Below are 26,139 nucleotides of genomic sequence, written 5' to 3'. Positions count from 1 at the left end.
AGCGTGTCTGTGGAGATCATGTGGACGGACGGAATGGGTCCTTGTCTTCAGACGAGACTGTGGCCGCTCGATGGGAACCACCCTGAGAGACACAGACAGACCTTAGACACGCCCCTACAGACCTTAGACCGCCCCAGACAGACCTTAGACCGCCCCCAGACAGACCTTAGACACGCCCCCTACAGACAGACCTTAGACACGCCCCCCTACAGACAGACAGATGCTCGATGGAGCCACCCTGAGAGACACAGACAGACCTTAGACACGCCCCCTACAGACAGACAGATGCTCGATGGAGCCACCTTGAGGGAAGACACAGACAGACCTTAGACACGCCCCCTACAGACAGACAGATGCTCGATGGGAGCCACCCTGAGAGACACAGACAGACCTTAGACACGCCCCCAGACAGACCTTAGACACGCCCCCCTACAGACAGACAGATGCTCAATGGGAGCCACCCTGAGAGACACAGACAGACCTTAGACACGCCCCCACAGACAGACCTTAGACACACCCCCTACAGACAGACCTTAGACAAGCCCCCCTACAGACTGACGACGCTCGATGGGAGCCACCCTGAGAGACACACAGACAGACCTTAGATACGCCCCCCAGACAGACAGACAGATGCTCGATGGGAGCCACCTTGAGAGACACAGACAGACCTTAGACACGCCCCCCTACAGACAGACCTTAGACACGCCCCCCTACAGACAGACCTCAGATACACCCCCCTACAGACAAACAGATGCTCGATGGAAGCCACCCTGAGAGACACACAGACAGACCTTAGATACGCCCCCCTACAGACCAACACGCACCTGACCCCAACCATGATGTCATCAGAGCGATGGAACTCACCATTTTCTTCTTCTGCTTGGAGCCATCCTTGCACACAAACACCACGGCTGTTTTGAAGACTGAACGAAGAAGAATGGTTAGCAGAAAGACTTCTCGCACTGATTTCTCAAAACCACTTCATTGTTTGAGTAATACTTTTCAAATACACAAGTAACCATAATATATTATTATGGGATCAGTGAGTTATTAAGTTTGCACTCAGTCCCAAATTGGCTGTGGTCAAAAGTTGTGCACTATATAGGGAATAGGGGACATTGTCATTAGACAGAGTGGTACATGTATCCTTAACTAACAGACAGCCAGTCTAAGAGTGATCTAGAGAAGGATCTAAGTAGATTCATCCTGTTCTAGAACTAGAACCCCATTAGCTGCAAGGTTCTGAGTAGATTCCTCCTGTTCTAGAACTAGAACCCCATTAGCAGCAAGGTTCTGAGTAGATTCCTCCTGTTCTAGAACCCCATTAGCTGCAAGGTTCTGAGTAGATTCCTCCTGTTCTAGAACTAGAACCCCATTAGCAGCAAGGTTCTGAGTAGATTCCTCCTGTTCTAGAACTAGAATCACATTATCTGCATGGTTCTGAGTGTATTCATCCTGTTCTAGAACCCCATTAGCTGCAAGGTTCTGAGTAGATTCCTCCTGTTCTAGAACTAGAATCACATTATCTGCATGGTTCTGAGTGTATTCATCCTGTTCTAGAACCCCATTAGCTGCATGGTTCTGAGTGATTCATCCTGTTCTAGAACGAGAACCCCATTAGCTGCAAGGTTCTGAGTAGATTCATCCTGTTCTAGAACTAAAACCCCATTAGCTGCATGGCTCTGAGTAGATTCATCCTGTTCTAGAACTAGAACCCCATCAGCTGCATGGTTCTGAGTAGATTCATCCTGTTCTAGAACTAAAACCCCATTAGCTGCATGGCTCTGAGTGGATTCATCCTGTTCTAGAACTAAAACCCCATTAGCTGCATGGTTCTGAGTGGATTCATCCTGTTCTAGAACTAAAACCCATTAGCTGCATGGCTCAGTAGATTCATCCTGTTCTAGAACTAGAACCCCATCAGCTGCATGGTTCTGAGTAGATTCATCCTGTTCTAGAACTAAAACCCCATTAGCTGCATGGCTCTGAGTAGATTCATCCTGTTCTAGAACTAGAACCCCATTAGCTGCATGGTTCTGAGTGGATTCATCCTGTTCTAGAACTAAAACCCCATTAGCTGCATGGTTCTGAGTAGATTCATCCTGTTCTAGAACTAAAACCCCATTAGCTGCATGACTCTGAGTAGATTCATCCTGTTCTAGAACTAGAACCCCATCAGCTGCATGGTTCTGGGTGGATTCATCCTGTTCTAGAACTAGAACCCCATTAGCTGCATGGCTCTGGTGGATTCATCCTGTTCTAGAACTAGAACCCCATCAGCTGCATGGTTCTGAGTAGATTCATCCTGTTCTAGAACTAGAACCCCATTAGCTGCATGGCTCTGAGTAGATTCATCCTGTTCTAGAACTAGAACCCCCATCAGCTGCATGGTTCTGAGTAGATTCATCCTGTTCTAGAGCGAGAACCCCATCAGCTGCATGGTTCTGAGTAGATTCCTCCTGTTCTAGAACTAAAACCCTATCAGCTGCATGGTTCTGAGTGGATTCATCCTGTTTAGAACTAGAACCCCATCAGCTGCATGGTTCTGAGTAGATTCATCCTGTTCTAGAACGAGAACCCCATCAGCTGCATGGTTCTGAGTAGATTCCTCCTGTTCTAGAACTAGAACCCCATCAACTGCATGGTTCTGAGTAGATTCCTCCTGTTCTAGAACTAAAACCCCATCAGCTGCATGGTTCTGAGTGGATTCATCCTGTTCTAGAACTAAAACCCCATCAGCTGCATGGTTCTGAGTAGATTCCTCCTGTTCTAGAACTAAAACCCCATCAGCTGCATGGTTCTGAGTGGATTCATCCTGTTCTAGAACTAAAACCCCATCAGCTGCATGGCTCTGAGTGGATTCATCCTGTTCTAGAACTAAACCCCATCAGCTGCATGGTTCTGAGTAGATTCATCCTGTTCTAGAACTAGAACCCCATCAGCTGCATGGTTCTGAGTGGATTCATCCTGTTCTAGAACTAGAACCCCATTAGCTGCATGGTTCTGAGTAGATTCATCCTGTTCTAGAACTAAAACCCCATTAGCTGCATGGTTCTGAGTGGATTCATCCTGTTCTAGAACTAGAACCCCATTAGCTGCATGGTTCTGAGTAGATTCATCCTGTTCTAGAACTAAAACCCCATTAGCTGCATGGTTCTGAGTAGATTCATCCTGTTCTAAAACTAGAACCCCATTAGCTGCATGGTTCTGAGTGGATTCATCCTGTTCTAGAACTAGAACCCCATCAGCTGCATGGTTCTGAGTGGATTCATCCTGTTCTAAAACTAGAACCCCATTAGCTGCATGGTTCTGAGTGGATTCATCCTGTTCTAGAACGAGAACCCCATTAGCTGCATGGTTCTGAGTGGATTCATCCTGTTCTAGAACTAAAACCCCATCAGCTGCATGGTTCTGAGTAGATTCATCCTGTTCTAGAACTAGAACCCCATCAGCTGCATGGTTCTGAGTAGATTCATCCTGTTCTAGAACTAGAACCCCATTAGCTGCATTGTTCTGAGTAGGCCATTAGGTATTAGGATGCACACAGGGTATTGTCCTTAACATACTGAATGCAGCCAGTTGGGGTTCTTTCTTCCATTGCCCAGGGAGGAGGGAGGGTTGATCCAGGCTACGCTGGTGTGGAGCAGCAAGTCACCCATCGACAGATCAGCAACCTACAACACACAACACAGCCATGTTACAACACAGCCGTGTTACAAACATGTTACAACACAACCATGTCACAACACAACCATGACACAACACAACCATGTTACAACACAACCATGTTACAACCATGTTACAACACAACCATGTTACAACACGACCATGATACAGCCATGTTACAACACAGCACCATGTTACAACACAGCCATGTTACAACACAGCCATGATACAGCCATGTTACAACACAACCATGTCACAACACAACCATGTTACAACCATGTTACAACACAACCATGTTACAACACAACCATGACACAACACAACCATGTTACAACACAACCATGATAGAGCCATGTTACAACACAGCCATGTTACAACACAACCATGATACAACACAACCATGATACAACACAACCATGTCACAACACAACCATGTTACAACACAACCATGATACAACACAACCATGATAGAGCCATGTTACAACACAGCCATGTTACAACACAACCATGATACAACACAACCATGATACAACACAACCATGTCACAACACAACCATGTCACAACACAACCATGATACAACACAACCATGATACAACACAACCATGATACAACACAACCATGTCACAACACAACCATGTCACAACATAACCATGTCACAACACAGCCATGTTAAAACACAACCATGTTACAACACAACCATGTTACACTCATGAGACAACACAACAATGAGACAACACAACCATGAGACAACACAACCATGTTACAACACAACCATGATACAACACAACCATAATACAACACAACCATGTTACACCCATGTTCCAACACAACCATGATACAACACAACCATGTTACAACACAACCATGTCACAACACAACCATGTTACAACACAACCATGTTACAACACAACCATGATACAACACAACCATGATACAACACAACCATGTTACACCCATGAAACAACACAACCATGTCACAACACAACCATGTCACATCACAACCATGTTACAACACAACCATGTTACAACACAACCATGTTACACCCATGATACAACACAACGATGATACAACACAACCATGATACAACACAGCCATGTTCCAACACAACCATGATACAACACAACCATGTTACACCCATGATACAACACAACCATGATACAACACAACCATGTTCCAACCATGATACAACACAACGATGATACAACACAACCATGTTACAACACAACCATGATACAACACAACCATGATACAACACAACCATGATACACCCATGTTACAACACAACCATGTCACAACACAACCATGTCACAACACAACCATGTCACAACACAACCATGATACAACACAGCCATGTTACAACATAACCATGTCACAACACAACCATGATACAACACAACCATGTCACACACATGATACAACACAATCATGTCACAAGCAACCATGATACAATACAACCATGTCACAACACAACCATGATACAACACAACCATGATACAACACAACCATGTTACACTCATGATACAACACAACCATGTCACAACACAACCATGATACAACACAACATGATACAACACAGCCATGTTACAACACAACCATGTTACAACACAACCATGATACAACACAACCATGATACAACACAACCATGTTAGAACACAAACATGACACAACACAGCCATGTTACAACACAACCATGTTACAACACAACCATGTTACAACACAACCATGTCACAACACAACCATGTCACAACACAACCATGAGACAATACAACCATGAGACAACACAACCATGTTACAACACAACCATGTTACAACACAACCATGTTACAACACAACCATGTCACAACACAACCATGATACAACACAACCATGTCACAACACAACCATGTTACAACACCACCACCGTACCCCTTCTTACAACACCACCACTGTACCTCTTCTTACAACACCACCACCACTGTACCTCTTCTTACAACACCACCACCACTGTACCTCTTCTTACACCACCACCACTGTACCTCTTCTTACAACACCACCACTGTACCTCTCCTTACAACACCACCACCACTGTACCTCTTCTTACAACACCACCACCACTGTACCTCTTCTTACACCACCACCACTGTACCTCTTCTTACAACACCACTGTACCTCTCCTTACAACACCACCACCACTGTACCTCTTCTTACAACACCACCAACGTACCTCTTTCTTGTCTCCACTCTGCTCCGCTATGAGCTGGTCAAACACCAACCCAAACTCCTCGTGGATCTTCTGCATCTCATTGATGTGACTGGCCACCTTGTTCATGGCCTTCATAGCGACTGGACAGGAAGGAGAGCGAAGAGAAGCGCTGTTAGTATAATCTACTAGAGGAAATGACTCACTGTCACAATGACTACATGTATTCATCTTAATGTTGCCAAGAAGTAGTGTGCAGTACACCCATTTCACCATTGATTAAATAAGGATACGTACACACACACACACACACACACACACACACACACACACACACACACACACACACACTAGCCTAGTTAAATAAAACATGGAAATAAATGCTGGCCTTATGGTAATGCTCTCTCACATGACCCACCCACCCACCCACCCATTACCAACCCACCCAACCACCCTCCCACTATTACCCACCCTCCCACCCAACCATTACCCACCAAACCACCCTCCCACCCATTACCCACCCATTACCCACCCAACTATTACCCACCCAGCCACCCTGCCACCCATTACCCACCCTGCCACCCATTACCCACCCTGCCACCCATTACCCACCCTGCCACCCATTACCCACCCTGCCACCCATTACCCACCCTGCCACCCATTACCCACCCAACCACCCTCCCACCCAATTACCCTCCCAACTATTACCCACCCAACCACCCTCCCACATTACCCACCCAACTACCCTCCCAAATATTACCCACCCAACCACCCTCCCACCCATTACCCACCCAACTACCCACCCAACTATTACCCACCCAACCACCCTCCCACCTATTACCCACCCAACCACCCTCCCACCCAATTACCCTCCCAACTATTACCCACCCAACCACCCTCCCACACATTACCCCCCAACTACCCTCCCAAATATTACCCACCCAACCACCCTCCACCTATTACCCACTCAACCACCCTCCCACCCATTACTCACCCAACCACCCTGCCACCCATTACCCACCCAACCACCCATTACCCACCCAACTACCCTCCCAACTATTACTCACCCAACCACCCTGACACCCATTACCCACCCAACCACCCTCCTTACCATTCAGGTGATAGTGTTCTTCACTATCAGGGTCCGTCAGTGAGTACAGCTCTCTCAGTAGTAGTGGGTACTATAGGACACACCCCTCCCTCCCTCTCTCCCTCCTTACCATTCAGGTGATAGTGTTCTTCACTATCAGGGTCCGTCAGTGAGTACAGCTCTCTCAGTAGTAGTGGGTACTATAGGACACACCCCTCCCCCCCTCCCTCCTTACCATTCAGGTGATAGTGTTCTTCACTATCAGGGTCCGTCAGTGAGTACAGCTCTCTCAGTAGTAGTGGGTACTTCAGAACTCTCTGGATGGGTTTGATCAGGTAGGACTCCAGGGTTGAGGAGTGTTGCTGTTTGGGGTTCCTCTCTTCCAGAAACGCCTTGAAGTCGGCATCGGTCTTAGCTGGATGTGCAATGAGAGGGGGAGGAGGAGGTTTTACACACACAACATCCAAGTGTTTCAGAGGAGCTGGATAATTAAATAACATCCGACATAGAGAAGTCCCCCTGAATGTTTGCTGCTACCATGCTCTTGCGTCAGGGGTGTCAAACTCATTTTTATTTACCTTTATTTAACCAAGTCAGTTGAGAACAAATATTTATAGGAACAGTGGGTTAACTGCCTTGTTCAGGGGCAGATTGACAGATTTGTACCTTGTCAGCTCGGGGTTTGAACTTGCAACCGTTCGGTTACTTCCTTCCTCTAACCACTAGGCTACCCTGCCGCCTCTACACTCTAACCACTAGGCTACCCTGCCGCCTCTACACTCTAACCACTAGGCTACCCTGCCGCCTCTACACTCTAACCACTAGGCTACCCTGCCGCCTCTACACTCTAACCACGAGGCTACCCTGCCGCCCCCTACACTAACCACTAGGCTACCCTGCCGCCCCTACACTCTAACCACTAGGCTACCCTGCCGCCCCTACACTCTAACCACTAGGCTACCCTGCCGCCCCTACACTCTAACCACTAGGCTACCCTGCCGCCCCTACACTCTAACCACTAGGCTACCCTGCCGCCTCTACACTCTAACCACTAGGCTGCCCTGCCGCCTCTACACTCTAACCACTAGGCTACCCTGCCGCCTCTACACTCTAACCACTAGGCTACCCTGCCGCCTCTACCTCTAACCACTAGGCTACCCTGCCGCCTCTACCTCTAACCACTAGGCTACCCTGCCGCCTCTACACTCTAACCACTAGGCTACCCTGCCGCCTCTACACTCTAACCACTAGGCTACCCTGCCGCCTCTACCTCCTAACCGCTACCCTGCCGCCTCTACACTCTAACCACTAGGCTACCCTGCCGCCTCTACACTCTAACCACTAGGCTACCCTGCCGCCTCTACACTCTAACCACTAGGCAACCCTGCCGCCTCTACACTCTAACCGCTGCCCTGCCGCCTCTACACTCTAACCACTAGGCTACCCTGCCGCCTCTACACTCTAACCACTAGGCTACCTGCCGCCTCTACACTCTAACCACTAGGCTACCCTGCCGCCCTCTACACTCTAACCACTAGGCTACCCTGCCGCCTCTACACTCTAACCACTAGGCTACCCTGCCGCCTCTACACTCTAACCACTAGGCTACCCTGCCGCCTCTACCTCTAACCGCTACCCTGCCGCCTCTACACTCTAACCACTAGGCTACCCTGCCGCCTCTACACTCTAACCTCTAGGCTACCCTGCCGCCTCTACACTCTAACCACTAGGCTACCCTGCCGCCTCTACACTCTAACCACTAGGCTACCCTGCCGCCTCTACACTCTAACCACTAGGCTACCCTGCCGCCTCTACACTCTAACCACTAGGCTACCCTGCCGCCTCTACACTCTAACCGCTACCCTGCCGCCCCTACACTCTAACCACTAGGCTACCCTGCCGCCCCTACACTCTAACCACTAGGCTACCCTGCCGCCCCTACACTCTAACCACTAGGCTACCCTGCCGCCCCTACCTCTAACCACTAGGCTACCCTGCCGCCTCTACACTCTAACCACTAGGCTACCCTGCCGCCTCTACACTCTAACCACTAGGCTACCCTGCCGCCTCTACACTCTAACCACTAGGCTACCCTGCCGCCCCTACACTCTAACCACTAGGCTACCCTGCCGCCTCTACACTCTAACCACTAGGCTACCCTGCCGCCTCTACACTCTAACCACTAGGCTACCCTGCCGCCTCTACACTCTAACCACTAGGCTACCCTGCCGCCTCTACACTCTAACCGCTACCCTGCCGCCTCTACACTCTAACCACTAGGCTACCCTGCCGCCTCTACACTCTAACCACTAGGCTACCCTGCCGCCTCTACACTCTAACCACTAGGCTACCCTGCCACTCATTGGAGGGCCTTGTGTCGGCAGGTTTTTCCTTTTTCCTCTCAATTAATACCTCGACAACCAGGTGAGGGGAACGCTTCAGGTTTATAAACCCTTTATGAGCACCTTGGACACACACACACACACACATATATACACACATACGCACACACACAACCACGCACACACACACACACACAAACATATATACACACACAACCACGCACACACACACACACACACACACACACACACACACACACACATACGCACACACAACCACGCACACACACACTCAACCAAGCACACACACACACAACCAAGCACACACACACACAACCACGCACACACACACACACGCACGCCCTCGCACGCACACACAACCACGCACGCACACACACACAACCATGCACGCACACACACACACACACACACACACACACACACACACACACACACACACAACCACACACGCACACAAACAACCACGCACACACACACAAACAACCACGCACACACGCACACACACAACCACAGATACACACACACCAACTGTGTTTAACTCACCTTTCACGAGCACCTTGGGGACTTTGGTGTGGCTGGCGCAGAACGCACTGTAGATCTTAAACCGATCTGCATAGTACAGGAAGGAACCTCCTAGAGAGAAGAGGATTTTCTGACAAGGAGAGGAGAGTGTCGTGGTTACACAATGTGTTTTGGTAGCGGCCGGACAGTTAAACAATGTGTTTTGGTAGCGGAGGACAGTTAAAATGGAGAGGAGAGAGTCGTGGTTACACAATGTGTTTTGGTAGCGGAGGACAGTTAAAATGGAGAGGAGAGAGTCGTGGTTACACAATGTGTTTGGTAGCGGAGGACAGTTAAAATGGAGAGGAGAGAGTCGTGAGTTACACAATGTGTTTGGTAGCGGAGGACAGTTAAAATGGAGAGGAGAGTCGTGGTTACACAATGTGTTTTGGTAGCGGCCGGACAGTTAAAATGGAGAGGAGAGAGTCGTGGTTACACAATGTGTTTTGGTAGCGGCCGGACAGTTAAAATGGAGAGGAGAGAGTCGTGGTTACACAATGTGTTTTGGTAGCGGCAGGACAGTTAAAATGGAGAGGAGAGAGTCGTGGTTACACAATGTGTTTGGTAGCGGAGGACAGTTAAAATGGAGAGGAGAGAGTCGTGGTTACACAATGTGTTTGGTAGCGGAGGACAGTTAAAATGGAGAGGAGAGAGTCGTGGTTACACAATGTGTTTTGGTAGCGGAGGACAGTTAAAATGGAGAGGAGAGAGTCGTGGTTAAACTATGTGTTTTGGTAGCGGAGGACAGTTAAAATGGAGAGGAGAGAGTCGTGGTTAAACAATGTGTTTTGGTAGCGGAGGACAGTTAAAATGGAGAGGAGAGAGTCGTGGTTAAACAATGTGTTTTGGTAGCGGAGGACAGTTAAAATGGAGAGGAGAGAGTCGTGGTTACACAATGTGTTTTGGTAGCGGAGGACAGTTAAAATGGAGAGGAGAGAGTCGTGGTTAAACAATGTGTTTTGGTAGCGGAGGACAGTTAAAATGGAGAGGAGAGAGTCGTGGTTACACAATGTGTTTTGGTAGCGGAGGACAGTTAAAATGGAGAGGAGAGAGTCGTGGTTAAACAATGTGTTTTGGTAGCGGAGGACAGTTAAAATGGAGAGAGAGAGTCGTGGTTACACAATGTGTTTTGGTAGCGGAGGACAGTTAAAATGGAGAGGAGAGTCGTGGTTACACAATGTGTTTTGGTAGCGGAGGACAGTTAAAATGGAGAGGAGAGAGTCATGGTTACACAATGTGTTTTGGTAGCGGAGGACAGTTAAAATGGGAGAGGAGAGTCGTGGTTACACAATGTGTTTTGGTAGCGGAGGACAGTTAAAATGGAGAGGAGAGAGTCATGGTTACACAATGTGTTTTGGTAGCGGAGGACAGTAAAACAATGTGTTTTGGTAGCGGAGGACAGTTAAAATGGAGAGGAGAGAGTCGTGGATTTACACAATGTGTTTTGGTAGCGGCCGGACAGTTAAACAATGTGTTTTGGTAGCGGAGGACAGTTAAAAAGGAGAGGAGAGAGTCGTGGTTACACAATGTGTTTTGGTAGCGGAGGACAGTTAAAATGGAGAGGAGAGAGTCGTGGTTACACAATGTGTTTGGTAGCGGAGGACAGTTAAAATGGAGAGGAGAGAGTCGTGGTTAAACAATGTGTTTTGGTAGCGGAGGACAGTTAAAATGGAGAGGAGAGAGTCGTGGTTACACAATGTGTTTTGGTAGTGGCCGGACAGTTAAACAATGTGTTTTGGTAGCGGAGGACAGTTAAAATGGAGAGGAGAGAGTCGTGGTTAAACAATGTGTTTTGGTAGCGGAGGACAGTTAAAATGGAGAGGAGAGAGTCGTGGTTACACAATGTGTTTTGGTAGCGGAGGACAGTTAAAATGCCAGATGTAGGTTTGACACTCGTTCCAGCCAGGCTGTTTTTTGGTTCCAAGCAGAGCCTTATCTCATTTAAGGAAGCATGTTATTTTGTTGTTCCAGGAAGAGCCCTCTTTCACTTAATTTTCGAGGCAGGGTGTTCGTTCTTTGGTTCCAGGCAGGCTGTTATTTTATCGTTCGAGGCAGGCTGTTATTTTATCGTTCGAGGCAGGCTGTTATTTTATCGTTCGAGGCAGGCTGTTATTTTATCGTTCGAGGCAGGCTGTTATTTTATCTTTCGAGGCAGGCTGTTATTTTATCGTTCGAGGCAGGCTGTTATTTTATCGTTCGAGGCAGGCTGTTATTTTGTACCTTGAACTGGTCCACTCTCTCCAGCTTCTCCAGGTCTGGGACCAATCTGGTCCCGTCTTCTAGAGTCTTCAGGAATTCCACCTGGAACTCCACCATCTCAGGCAGGTTCCCAACCAGAATGTCCAGCTGGAGACGCACAAAAGCAAAGGAAATATATTATATCTCAATACATCAATGAATTACATACAACTCAAGAGTCCAATTACATTGAGAGGTATGCATCTCAAAAATGGCATCCTACTACCTATATAGTGCTCTAGATAGGAGATAAGGCTGCATTCTGGCCGCACCAGTGAGGGTGTTGAAGTGAGGAGATCCTATTAAAGCAATAGAACCATCTGTGTCCCATCAACATCATAGTGTCACTTTCCCTTCTCTCTTTAAACATCCTCCTCTCCCTCAATCCCCCGCTCTCGTCCTCCCTCGCTCTCTCTCGTCCTCCCTCGCTCTCTCTCGTCCTCCTCGCTCTCTCTCGTCCTCCTCGCTCTCTCTCGTCCTCCCTCGCTCTCTCTCGTCCTCCCTCGCTCTCTCTCCCTCGCTCTCATCCTCCCTCCCCGCTCTCATCCTCCCGCTCTCTCGCCCTCCCGCTCTCTCGCCCTCCCGCTCTCTCGCCCTCCGCGCTCTCTCGCCCTCCGCGCTCTCTCGCCCTCCCGCGCTCTCTCGCCCTCCCGCGCTCTCTCGTCCTCCGCGCTCTCTCGTCCTCCCGCGCTCTCTCGTCCTCCCGCTCTCTCGTCCTCCCGCTCTCCCTCCCCCGCTCTCGTCCTCCCTCCCCGCTCTCGTCCTCCCTCCCCCGCTCTCGTCCTCCCTCCCCCTCTCTCGTCCTCCCTCCCCCTCTCTCGTCCTCCCGCTCTCTCGTCCTCCCGCTCTCTCGTCCTCCCCGCTCTCTCGTCCTCCCGCTCTCGTCCTCCCTCCCCGCTCTCATCCTCCCTCCCCCGCTCTCATCCTCCCTCCCCCGCTCTCGTTCTCCCTCTCTCTCGTCCTCCCGCTCTCTCGTCCTCCCTCTCTCTCGTCCTCCCTCTCTCTTGTCCTCCCCTCTCTCTCTCTCGTCCTCCCTCTCGTCCTCCCCCTCTCTCTCTCGTCCTCCCCTCTCTCTCTCGTCCTCCCCCTCTCTCTCTCGTCCTCCCCCGCTCTCTCTCGTCCTCCCCCGCTCTCTCTCGTCCTCCCCCGCTCTCGTCCTCCCTCTCCCTCCCTCTCTCGTCCTCCCTCTCTCTTGTCCTCCCTCTCTCTCTCTCTCGTCCTCCCTCTCTCTTGTCCTCCCTCTTTCTCTCTCGTCCTCCCTCTCGTCCTCCCCTCTCTCTCTCTCGTCCTCCCTCTCGTCCCTCCCCCTCTCTCTCTCGTCCTCCCCCGCTCTCGTCCTCCCTCTCTCTCGTCCTCCCTCTCCCCTCCCTCTCTCGTCCTCCCTCTCCTCCCTCTCTCTCGTCCTCCCTCTCTCTCTCTCGTCCTCCCCCTCTCTCTCTCGTCCTCCCCCTCTCTCTCTCGTCCTCCCCCTCTCTCTCTCGTCCTCCCTCTCTCTCGTCCTCCCCTCTCTCTCATCCTCCCTCTCTCTCGTCCTCCCTCTCTCTCGTCCTCCCTCTCCTACACACAGCACACTCAGTACACGGTTACGCAACAGCCGTTCTGAGAAACATTTTAGTGCCAGATATATTTAAGCTACAGAATGGATTCCCTGTGTGTGTATGGATTATGTGTGTGTGTGTGTGTGTGTGTCAGTCATACCTCATCCTGAGTGAGGCAGGTCTCCTTCTGTAGCGGGGTTAAATACCTCCCGATGAGACAATGAAGATCCTGCGTAGACAAGAGTGAATCAGGCTTGATTAGAGTGCTGAACACAAACAGACACACACTCACGAGGACAGTTCAATAAAGGTTAAATAAAATTTAAAAAAATAAATGGATATATACACACTGACAGGGAGAATAGAATACACTCGGGTTTAAATGGCAGATTCAACATCTCTGATCACAACCAAGGTATTCAACTGTACTATACACCAACAGTGTTGAATTAAAATAATACTGTTCCTAATCACATGTAAAGATCCTTTATTCTCTGACTGGGTTTGTTAAAGTATTATGACATCTCTGTCAAGTAATATCTCTGTTTCCAGCTAGATCAGATTACATATTAATATCTCTGTTTCCAGCTAGATCAGATTACATATTAATATCTCTGTTTCTAATTAGATCAGATCACATATTAATATATCTGTTTCTAGTTAGACCAGATTACATATTAATATCTCTGTTTCTAGCTAGATCAGATCACATATTAATATCTCTGTTTCTAATTAGATCAGATTACATATTAATATCTCTGTTTCTAGTTAGATCAGATTACATATTAATATCTCTGTTTCTAGCTAGATCAGATCACATATTAATATCTCTGTTTCTAGCTAGATCAGATTACATATTAATATCTCTGTTTCTAGCTAGATCAGATTACATATTAATATCTCTGTTTCTAGCTAGATCAGATTACATATTAATATCTCTGTTTCTAATTAGATCAGATCACATATTATTATCTCTGTTTCTAGCTAGATCAGATTACATATGTATCGAGGTTATATTGTGGGTTTTCTTTGATATCTCAGAGCTCTTTGTAACCCAGTTATAATACTGTAATAGGTATTGCTTCGCTATATTCTGTAACCCAGTTATACAATATACTACGTATTGCTGCGATCTGTAACCCAGATATAACTCTGCCCAGTCACATTTGTCCTGTACAGAATGGGGTTGGCAGTATGTCTGTCAGTCAGTCTGCCATTTGTCCTGTACAGAATGGGTTGGCAGTATGTCTGTCTGTCTGCAAAGGAGCAAGTGTCAGATGCATCTGATTTCTTCACTTGGAGAAACACCCCCCCCCCACAACCCCATCCATACCCCCACCACAACCCACACAAGAGATGTAGTACTGACTTTAACATAGGTACGTTTCGGTCTCCACCAGCTCACAGATGACTTTGCGTAGCTTGTCGGCGTCGGAGAGCTGACGGGTGCCGGTGGCGGGCGGAGAGGACGGGCGACTCCAGGCTGGGGGAGGAGGAACTTGTGGCACACTCAGACGGATTCATGTCATGGAGACTGCGGCAGAATGCTGCAGCCTGCTCCCGTACTCTGCAGAGAGAGAAAGACAGAGAGGGGGATGGAGAGGAGAGGGGGATGGGAGAGGAAGGGGAGAGAATGAGGTAGGAGATGGAGAGGAGAGAGAGGATGGAAGGAGAAGAGGGATGGAAGGGAGATAATGAGGTAGAGATGGAGAGGAGAGAGAGGGATGGAGAAGGAGAGAGAGAATGAACAGAGATGGAAGGAGGAGATGGAGAGGAGGGATGGATGGAGAGGAGAGAGAGAGGGTTGGAGAGGAAGAGAATGAGTAGAGAGAGAGAGGATGGAGAGGAAAGAGATGGAGAGAGAAAATGAGAGATGGAGAGAGAAAATGAGAGATGGAGAGAGAAAATGAGATGGAGAGAGAGAGAAGAAAATGAGAGATGGAGAGAGATGAAATGAGAGGGGAGACAGAGAGAGAGAGACAGAGAGTGATGGAGAGAGAGTGATGAGAGAGAGAGGGGATGGAGAGAGAGAGAGGGATGGAGAAGAGGGATGGAGAGGGGAAGGAGAAAATGGTAAGACTACTTTGTACCTCAGTCCTGCAGGCGGTGGAGGGAGGGATCAGAAGAACAGATGAATAAAGAGGACAACCTGTTTACATCAGCCACGTCCCCCTCTCTCTACCTCTCTCTACCCCTCTCTACCTCTCTCTACCTCTCGCTCTACCTCTCTCTCTACCCCCTCTCTACCCTCTCTCTACCTCTCTCTACCTCTCTCTCTACCTCTCTCTCTGCCTCTCTCTACCCTCTCTACCCCCTCTCTACCCCTCTCTACACTCTCTCTGCCTCTCTCTGCCCTCTCTCTACCTCTCTCTACCTCTCTCTACCTCTCTTTACCTCTCTCTACCTCTCTCTACCTCTCTCTCTACCTCTCTCTACCTCTCTCTACCCTCTCTCTACCTCTCTCTACCTCTCTCTACCCTCCTGATCAGTCTCTTTGAGGCAGGCAGGAGGGAGGAAAGTTTCCTTCAGTTCCTCCAACTCTGAGGTCGTCTGGCAATTGGTGACTACGCAGCGGGCAGAGGCAGGATGGAGAGATGGAGCGAGGACAGGAGAGGCAGGATAGAGAGATGGAAAGGGAGCTTTAAAAAAATCATTTGCACTCATTCGTCTATTTTTGGCCTGTCATAAGTCTCTCTCTCTCTCTCTCCTTGTGTTTTCCTGATGATATTGATCTCTCTCTTTCTCCTTGTGTTTTCCTGATGATATTGATCTCTGTCTCTCTCCTTGTGTTTTCCTGATGATATTGATCTCTGTCTCTCTCCTTGTGTTTTCCTGATGATATTGATCTCTCTCTCTCCTTGTGTTTTCCTGATGATATTGATCTCTCTCCTCTCTCCTTGTGTTTTCCTGATGATATTGATCTCTCTCTCTCCTTGTGTTTTCCTGATGATATTGATCTCTCTCTTTCTCATTTGTGTTTTCCTGATGATATTGATCTCTCTCTCTCCTTGTGTTTTTTCCTGATGATATTGATCTCTCTCTCTCCTTGTGTTTTCCTGATGATATTGATCTCTCTCTCTCTCCTTGTGTTTTCCTGATGATATTGATCTCTCTCTCTCCTTGTGTTTTCCTGATGATATTGATCTCTCTCTCTCCTTGTTGTTTTCCTGATGATATTGATCTCTCTCTCCTTGTGTTTTCCTGATGATATTGATCTCTCTCTCCTTGTGTTTTCCTGATGATATTGATCTCTTCCTCCCTTGTGTTTTTCCTGATGATATTAGTCTCTCTCTCCTTGTGTTTTCCTGATGATATTGATCTCTATCTCTCTCTTTGTGTTTTTCCTGATGATATTTGATCTCTCTCTTTCTCCTTGTGTTTTCCTGATGATATTGATCTCTATCTCTCTCCTTGTGTTTTCCTGATGATATTGATCTCTTCCTCTCCTTGTGTTTTCCTGATGATATTGATCTCTTCCTCCCTTGTGTTTTCCTGATGATATTGATCTCTCTCTCTCTCCTTGTGTTTTCCTGATGATATTGATCTCTCTCTCTCTTGTGTTTTCCTGATGATATTGATCTCTCTCTCTCTCCTTGTGTTTTCCTGATGATATTGATCTCTCTCTCTCTCCTTGTGTTTTCCTGATGATATTGATCTCTCTCTCTTTCTCCTTGTATTTTTCTGATGATATTGATCTCTCTCTCTCTCTCTTTCTCCTTGTTTTCCTGGTGATATTGATCTCTTCCTCCCTTGTGTTTTTTCCTGAGGATATTGATCTCTCTCTCCTTGTGTTTTCCTGATGATATTGATCTCTCTCTCCTTGTGTTTTCCCACCTGATGATATTGTCTCTCTCCTTGTGTTTTCCTGATGATATTGATCTCTTCTCTCCTTGTGTTTTCCTGATATTGATCTCTTCTCTCCTTGTGTTTTCCTGATGATATTGATCTCTCTCTCTCTCTCTCATGTTTTCTTGTGTTTTCCTTGATGATATTGATCTCTTCTCTCTCCTTGTGTTTTCCTGATGATATTGATCTCTCTCTCCTTGTGTTTTCCTGATGATATTGATCTCTCTCTCCTGATGATATTGATCTCTCTCTCCTTGTGTTTTCCTGATGATATTGATCTCTCTCTCTCCTTGTGTTTTCCCTGATGATATTGATCTCTCTCTCTCCTTGTGTTTTCCTGATGATATATGATGATATCTCTCTCTCTCTCCTTGTGTTTTCCTGATGATATTGATCTCTCTCTTCCCCCTTGTGTTTTCCTGGTGATATTGATCTCTCTCTCTCCTTGTGTTTTCCTGATGGCATTGATCTCTCTCTCTCTCCTTGTGTTTTCCTGATGGCATTGATCTCTTTTCAGAAAATCAAAACCAAAACAATACATACAGCATGTTACCTAGGAGACCATGTTGCCTTGGAGACCATGTTGCCCTAGGGAGATAACTTGATGTTAATCTGCATTGTTGGCCTATAAAAATTTAGTGCAGAAATAGATGGGTGGGTTGTTTGGCAGCAAAACCGGCGTGCGCAACCATGGGGCAAAGCAGATGGGGTTGACTTCGATTGTTGACAACTATTCCTAAAATCAATATAAAAACAAGCTTATATTTTGGGTTCTGATGAGGTACGACAGTTGAACTAAACCCATGAGGCATTTATAAAAGTTATATTCTTCAATAATAAATGGGTACATATAATTAATTTATATGTACAAACATGAATATGCCCTGCAAAGTCATCCTATTTCTCATTAAAATAGACCGTATGTGGACACCTGCTCGGACATCTCATTTCAACATCATGGGCATTAACATGGAAATGGTTCCCCCTCATTGCTGCTATAACAGCCTCCACTCTTCTGGGAAGGCTTTCCACTAGATGTTGGAACATTGCTGCTATAACAGCCTCCACTCTTCTGGGAAGGCTTGCCACTAGATGTTGGAACATTGCTGCTATAACAGCCTCCACTCTTCTGGGAAGGCTTTCCACTAGATGTTGGAACATTGCTGCTTCATTAACAGCCTCCACTCTTCTGGGAAGGCATTCCACTAGATGTAGGAACATTGCTGCTATAACAGCCTCCAGTCTTCTGGAAGGCTTGCCACTAGATGTTGGAACATTGCTGCTTTAATTAACAGCCTCACTCTTCTGGGAAGGCTTTCCACTAGATGTTGGAACATTGCTGCTATAACAGCCTCCACTCTTCTGGGAAGGCTTGCCACTAGATGTTGGAACATTGCTGCTTCAATTAACAGCCTCAACTCTTCTGGGAAGGCTTTCCACTAGATGTTGGAACATTGCTGCTTCAATTAACAGCCTCCAGTCTTATAGGGAAGGCTTGCCACTAGATGTTGGAACATTGCTGCTATAACAGCCTCCACTCTTCTGGGAAGGCTTTCCACTAGATGTTGGAACATTGCTGCTTCAATTAACAGCCTCCACTCTTCTGGGAAGGCTTTCCACTAGATGTGGGAACATTGCTGCTATAACAGCCTCCAGTCTTCTGGGAAGGCTTTTTCCACTAGATGTTTGGAACATTGCTGCTATAACAGCCTCACTCTTCTGGGAAGGCTTTCCACTAGATGTTGGAACATTGCTGCTATAACAGCCTCCACTCTTCTGGAAAGGCTTTCCACTAGATGTTGGAACATTGCTGCTTTAATTAACAGCCTCCACTCTTCTGGGAAGGCTTTCCACTAGATGTTGGAACATTGCTGCTATAACAGCCTCCACTCTTCTGGGAAAGGCTTTCCACTAGATGTTGGAACATTGCTGCTTTAATTAACAGCCTCCACTCTTCTGGGGAAGGCTTTCCACTAGATGTTGGAACATTGCTGATATAACAGCCTCCAGTCTTCTGGAAGGCTTTCCACTAGATGTTGGAACATTGCTGCTATAACAGCCTCCACTCTTCTGGGAAGGCTTTCCACTAGATGTTGGAACATTGCTGCTATAACAGCCTCCTCTTCTGGGAAGGCTTTCAGAGTCAGTGTGGAAGTTATATACAGGGGGCACCGGTACCCAGTCTGTGTGCTGGGGTACAGGCTAGTTGAGGTAATTTGTACATGAAGGTGGGGGGGAAGTGACTATGCATAGATAATAAACAGTAAGTAGCAGCAGTGTACAAAACGTAAATTGTCCGGTGTTGATTTGATGAATTGTACAGCAGTCTTATGGCTGGGGGGTAGAAGCAGTTGAGGAGCCTTTTGGTCCTAGACTAGGCACTCCGGTACCGCTTACCGTGCGTGAGAAAACAGTCTATAACTTGATGACTTATAACTTGGCGACTGGAGTCTATGACAATTTTATGGGCTTTCCTCTGACACCGCTCAGTATATAGGTCCCTGGATGCAGGAAGCTTGTCCCCAGTGATGTACTGGGTCGTTAGCACTACCCTCTACAGCGCCTTACGGTCACATGCTGAGCAGTTGCCATACCAGGCGGTGATGCAACGGTCACGATGCTCTCGATGGTACAGCTGTAGAACTTTTTGAGGATCTAGGGACCTATGTTAAATCTTTCAGTCTCCCTGAGGGGGAATAGGTGTTGCCGTGCCCTCTTTACAAATGTCTTGGTATGTTTGGACCATGATAGTTTGTTGGTGATGTGGACACCAAGGACCATGATAGTTTGTTGGTGATGTGGACACAAGGACCATGATAGTTTGTTGGTGATGTGGACACCAAGGACCATGATAGTTTGTTGGTGATGTGGACACCAGGACCATGATAGTTTGTTGGTGATGTGGACACCAAGAAACTCTTAACCTGCTCCACTACAGTCCCGGCGATGTTAATGGGGATCTGTTCGTCCGTCTTTTCCTGTCGTACACAATCAGCTCTTTGTCTTGCTCACATTGAGGAGAGGTTGTTGTCATGGCACCACACGGCCAGGTGTCTGACATCCTCCCTATAGGCCGTCTCATCGTTGTCGTGATCAGGCCTACCACTGCTGTGTCATCAGCAAAGTTAATGATGGTGTTGGAGTGAACAGGGAATACGTGTTTTGCCACGCAGTCGGTAGGTGAACAGGGAATACAAGGAGGGGACTAAATACCACACGCACCCCTGGGTGGCCCCAGTGTTAAGGATCAGCGTGGCAGACGTGTTGTTGCCTACTCTTACCACCTGGGGGCGGCCCGTCGGGAAGTCCAGGATCCAGTTGCAGAGGGAGGTGTTTAGTCTCAGGGTCCTTAGCTTAGTGATGAGCTTTGTGGGCACTATGGTGTTGAACGCTGAGCTGTAGTCAATGAACAGCATTCTCACATAGGTGTTCCTTTTGACCAGGTGGGAAAGGGCAGTGTGGAGTGCGATTGCATCATCTGTGGATCTGTTGGGGCGGTATGTGAATTGGAGAATGCTGTTGATGTGAGCCATGATCAGCCTTTCAAAGCACTTCATGGCTACTGACGTGAGCGCCACGGGGCGGTAATCATTTAGGCAGGTTACCTTTGTTTCCTTGGGGACAGGGACTATGGTGGTCCGCTTGAAATATGTAGGTATTACAGACTTGGTCAGGGAGAGGTTGAAAATGTCAGTGAAGACACTTGACAGTTGGTCCACGCATGCCTTGAGTACACGTCCTGGTAATCCGTCTGGCCCAGCGGCTTTGCGAATGTTGACCTGTTTAAAGGTTTTGTTGACGTCGGCTACCGCGAGCGTTAACACACGCATGAGGTGGCGCACTGAAATGAGTCACCTAAGATTCTCCACATTGTTGCTAAGATATCTGGCCATCCAGAATCACAACACACAGCCTTCTTTGCCCCATTGAATCGTTCTTTTGGTGACGTTGTCAGCTAAAAAAGTCTATAGACTTGTGTGAAAGAGGCTGGCGTGCTGTGCTGTTTTCCAGGAATAGACTTTAGACTTAAATAATTAGACATGTGGTGTGATTAATTTGGCATGGAATTCATGTCAAGGCAACACGCCTAAGGAAGCACACATCTAATTAAATGCATAAGGCAACCGATCTAAGAAGAATTAGAGATTGAAAGCATCTTTCGTGTCTTTTAGCAAAACTATTTTGTAAGACCCATCTCAAAGTTAACACAAAAGGACCGAGTGTTCTGTGGTGTCCACGACACAGTGTGCTGAAAGACCAGACCGATGACTGATACTAGAAGAGTGTTTGTGCACTATGGTTGTGTCCCAAACGGCACCCTATTTCCTATTCAGTGCCCTGGTCAAAAGTAGTGCACTATGTAGGGAATAGGGTGCCGTTTGGGATGCATGCAGGAGAGCTGTTTTACCAGAGAACATAATGAAGAACAGCTGAAGACCTGTCTAACGCTGAAGAGGAGATTGATAATAACCTCTGACCTGTCTAACAGCTGAAGAGGAGATTGATAGTAACCTCTGACCTGTCTAACGCTGAAGAGGAGATTGATAATAACCTCTGACCTGTCTAACGCTGAAGAGGAGATTGATAATAACCTCTGACCTGTCTAACAGCTGAAGAGGAGATTGATAATAACCTCTGACCTGTCTAACGCTGAAGAGGAGATTGATAGTAACCTCTGACCTGTCTAACGCTGAAGAGGAGATTGATAGTAACCTCTGACCTGTCTAACGCTGAAGAGGAGATTGATAATAACCTCTGACCTGTGCTAACAGCTGAAGAGGAGATTGATATTAACCTCTGACCTGTCTAACAGCTGAAGAGGAGATTGATAGTAACCTCTGACCTGTCTAACGCTGAAGAGGAGATTGATAATAACCTCTGACCTGTCTAACGCTGAAGAGGAGATTGATAATAACCTCTGACCTGTCTAACGCTGAAGAGGAGATTGATAATAACCTCTGACCTGTCTAACAGCTGAAGAGGAGATTGATAGTAACCTCTGACCTGTCTAACAGCTGAAGAGGAGATTGATAGTAACCTCTGACCTGTCTAACAGCTGAAGAGGAGATTGATAGTAACCTCTGACCTGTCTAACGCTGAAGAGGAGATTGATAATAACCTCTGACCTGTCTAACAGCTGAAGAGGAGATTGATAGTAACCTCTGACCTGTCTAACAGCTGAAGAGAGATTGATAGTAACCTCTGACCTGTCTAACGCTGAAGAGGAGATTGATAGTAACCTCTGACCTGTCTAACGCTGAAGAGGAGATTGATAATAACCTCTGACCTGTCTAACGCTGAAGAGGAGATTGATAGTAACCTCTGACCTGTCTAACGCTGAAGAGGAGATTGATAATAACCTCTGACCTGTCTAACAGCTGAAGAGGAGATTGATAGTAACCTCTGACCTGTCTAACAGCTGAAGAGGAGATTGATAGTAACCTCTGACCTGTCTAACAGCTGAAGAGGAGATTGATAGTAACCTCTGACCTGTCTAACGCTGAAGAGGAGATTGATAGTAACCTCTGACCTGTCTAACGCTGAAGAGGAGATTGATAGTAACCTCTGACCTGTCTAACAGCTGAAGAGGAGATTGATAGTAACCTCTGACCTGTCTAACAGCTGAAGAGGAGATTGATAGTAACCTCTGACCTGTCTAACAGCTGAAGAGGAGATTGATAGTAACCTCTGACCTGTCTAGCGCTGAAGAGGAGATTGATAATAACCTCTGACCTGTCTAACGCTGAAGAGGAGATTGATAATAACCTCTGACCTGTCTAACGCTGAAGAGGAGATTGATAGTAACCTCTGACTCTGCCCAACGCTGAAGAGGAGATTGATAGTAACCTCTGACCTGTCTAGCGCTGAAGTTAGGAGATTGATAATAACCTCTTCACAGCCTAGCGAAGCAGGCACCTCTCGAAACCTTTCTGGGTTACAGAAAGAGAAGCATTATGTCTTCCGGCAACAGTGCACAACACACACACACACACACACACACACACACACACACACACACACACACACACACACACACACACACACACACACACACACACACACACACACACACACACACACACACACAAACAAATAGAACGTCACATCAGAATACAGGTCTTCTATCTATCTGCCTGTAAGCAGTGATGTCTGTTTGTGTTCAGATGTGGATGAAATGTCTCATTTTTAGAGGAGCGAAAACACAAAACCTGAGTAAGACGAGGTGCTGGCTGGCAGAGTAAGACGAGGTGCTGGCTGGCAGAGTAAGACGAGGTGCTGGCTGGCAGAGTAAGACGAGATGCTGGCTGGCAGAGTAAGGCGAGGTGCTGGCTGGCAGAGTAAGACAAGGTGCTGGCTGGCAGAGTAAGGCGAGGTGCTGGCTGGCAGAGTAAGACGAGGTGCTGGCTGGCAGAGTAAGACGAGGTGCTGGCTGGCAGAGTAAGACGAGGTGCTGGCTGGCAGAGTAAGGCGAGGTGCTGGCTGGCAGAGTAAGGCGAGGTGCTGGCTGGCAGAGTAAGGCGAGGTGCTGGCTGGCAGAGTAAGACACATAGAAACGTAGAGAACAGAAGAGCTGTACCCACTGTGGCTATGACACCAGATACCAGCGTTTCCACTGCTACGCTGTGTTCATCAGAGTTTCATCCCTGACATTACTAATTTACCAGTGAAGAAGAGAGAGACAGGGAAAGAGCCCTCTGATGTCAAACTTAATAAATCGCCTTTTCCCGAGGCAGAACGGCCCAGAATGGCAGAAGGCTCTCTCCGGTTTCTGTGGTGTGAGGCAGCTTTGATGTACAGTACACCCCCTGGACAGGACACTAGTCTATCTCCTGTTTCTGTAGGGTGAGACAGCTTGATGTACCAGGACACCCCCTGGACAGGACACTAGTCTTTTGCAGGGCCTAATTTACCAGTGAAGAAGAGAGACAGGGAAAAAAAACACTGAAAAGAGAGAGCGAGAGCGACACCGAGACAGACACAGAGGAGCCCTCTCATGTAAATAACTATAATGATGCCATGCTAATGTGATCTACTCGTCTTCTGCTGAGTAGTGAGATCAAGTGATCCAGGTCACAATCTAACATGTTATAGATTACTGATGGTCCCTTTAAAATCAACAACGACTGTCTAATGAACTGCATAGCCACTGGTTTCTACAGCAATGTCTGCCACATTCAACCATTCTTAGTTCCTCTAAACTAGTCACATGACCATCTATATCTATCAAAACTAGGGATTTACATACCTGGGCATTAAAATTGATTCAAGAATTTCCCACGTGGACTGAAATGTGTATTTCTAAAACACCGTTTCCTTGAATGTCCTACGTCACAGGAAGAGGAAGAGAAGGATGGAGAACAGAGTGTTTCTCTCCCATCTTAACCAGAGATAAGAATGAGTGACGTCCCACTACTACTAGCTTGATCCCAGATCTGACTGCGCCATAGAATAGATAGAAAAGACATCAGTTGATTTCTTCAAACCAAGCTGCTTACCTATTGCAGATTCAGTCTTCCCAGTCTGGTGCAGGTCTACAATTTTGTTTCTGGTGTCCTTTGACAGGTCTTTGGTCTTGGCCATAGTGGAGTTTGGAGTGTGACTGTTTGAGGTTGTGGACAGGTGTCTTTTATACCGATAACAAGTTCAAACAGGTGCCATTTATACAGGTAACGAGTGGAGGACAGAGGAGCCTCTTAAAGAAGAAGTTACAGGTCCGTGAGAGCCAGAAATCTTGCTTGTTTGTAGGTGACCAAATACTTATTTTCACCATAATTTGCAAATAAATTCATAAAAAATCCTACAATGTGATTTTCTGGATTTTTTTTCTCATTTTGTCTGTCATAGTTGAAGTGTACCTATGATGAAAATTACAGGCCTCTCTCATCTTTTTAAGTGGGAGAACTCACACAATTGGTGGCTGACTAAATACATTTTTGCCCCACTGTATGTGTGTATATCTATGTATATGTGTGTATGTATATGTGTGTATATATATATATTTATTTATTTATTTATATACATACATATATATTACATACACACATATACATAGATATACACACACATACAGTGGGGCAAAAAATATATATATATACAGACATATAGATATCTGTATATAGATATATACACACATATAGATATATACACATATATAGATATATACACATATACACACACACATATAGATATACACACACATATATAGATATATACACATATATAGATATATACACATATACACACACACATATAGATATACACACACATATAGATATACACACACATATAGATATACACACACATATAGATATATACACACATATAGATATATACACATATATAGATATACACACACATATATAGAGATATATACACACACATATCGATATACACACATATATAGATATACGCACACATATATAGAGATACATGCACATACATATAGATACACACACATATATATAGATATACACATATATATGTGTATGTATGTGTGTATATATATCTATATGTGTGTATATATATCTATATGTGTGTATATATATCTATATGTGTGTATATATATCTATATGTGTGTATATATATCTATATATATATATCTATATGTGTGTATATATATCTATATATATATATATCTATATGTGTGTATATATAT

General features: G+C 46.5%; 1 pseudogene; it reads right to left on the bottom strand.

Moving 5' to 3' along the window:
* Positions 1 to 474: 474 nt before the first annotated feature.
* On the bottom strand, positions 475 to 24,013 carry LOC135535180 (rho guanine nucleotide exchange factor TIAM1-like; annotated as a pseudogene).
* Positions 24,014 to 26,139: the final 2,126 nt, after the last annotated feature.

Source organism: Oncorhynchus masou, unplaced genomic scaffold (assembly GCF_036934945.1).
Source record: "Oncorhynchus masou masou isolate Uvic2021 unplaced genomic scaffold, UVic_Omas_1.1 unplaced_scaffold_4575, whole genome shotgun sequence".
Classification (NCBI taxonomy): domain Eukaryota; kingdom Metazoa; phylum Chordata; class Actinopteri; order Salmoniformes; family Salmonidae; genus Oncorhynchus; species Oncorhynchus masou.
This window is presented reverse-complemented; position numbering and strand designations above follow the sequence as displayed.